This window comes from Aulonocara stuartgranti, assembly GCF_965226115.1.
Source record: "Aulonocara stuartgranti genome assembly, chromosome: 18".
NCBI classification, from domain to species: domain Eukaryota; kingdom Metazoa; phylum Chordata; class Actinopteri; order Cichliformes; family Cichlidae; genus Aulonocara; species Aulonocara stuartgranti.
In genome coordinates, this window is record NC_138954.1 from 3,245,386 (window position 1) to 3,245,873 (window position 488).

Consider the following 488-nt stretch of genomic DNA (forward strand, 5'->3'; position numbering starts at 1 on the left):
CCGGGGGCGGCCGTTCCCAGGCCCTGAGCAGCCTTGACTGCCAGTTACCGCTGCGTGCCTGAATGTGAACGCCAGGATGGCCAAAGTGCCCGCCGATCCCCCGGCATTAAAGACTCACATTCACTCCCCTCATTCACTGATCTTCCCCACGGCTCGTATGTCACTCCAGCGGCTTATTATGGCCACTTACCTACACTGTAAGAAATGTCCTTCTAAAAATAAACTTTCCACAGACTCAGGCTAAGTACCAATCCTGATGGATTTCATCTGGTGTAACTGAAGAAACACGTCAGGTATGATTTAGATTTTTACAGAAGTTCAAAGTTTTGTGTTTCACAAGGATCGTTTCAGTGAGGTGGCTGTATGTTGGTGTGAGTCAGACATTTGGAGTTCCAGCAGCTTATTTGCAGGATGCATGAAACTTGGACCAATAAATGAAAAGAGCTTGAATTAGCTCGTGCTAAATGAAAACAGGTGTGTGAGGAGAG

General features: G+C 47.3%; 1 protein-coding gene across 1 annotated transcript in view; it reads left to right on the forward strand.

Moving 5' to 3' along the window:
• Positions 1 to 488, forward strand: part of kcnq3 (potassium voltage-gated channel, KQT-like subfamily, member 3) — a 118,019-nt gene that overhangs the window by 117,298 nt on the left and 233 nt on the right. The gene's annotated exons all lie outside the window — the stretch shown is intronic.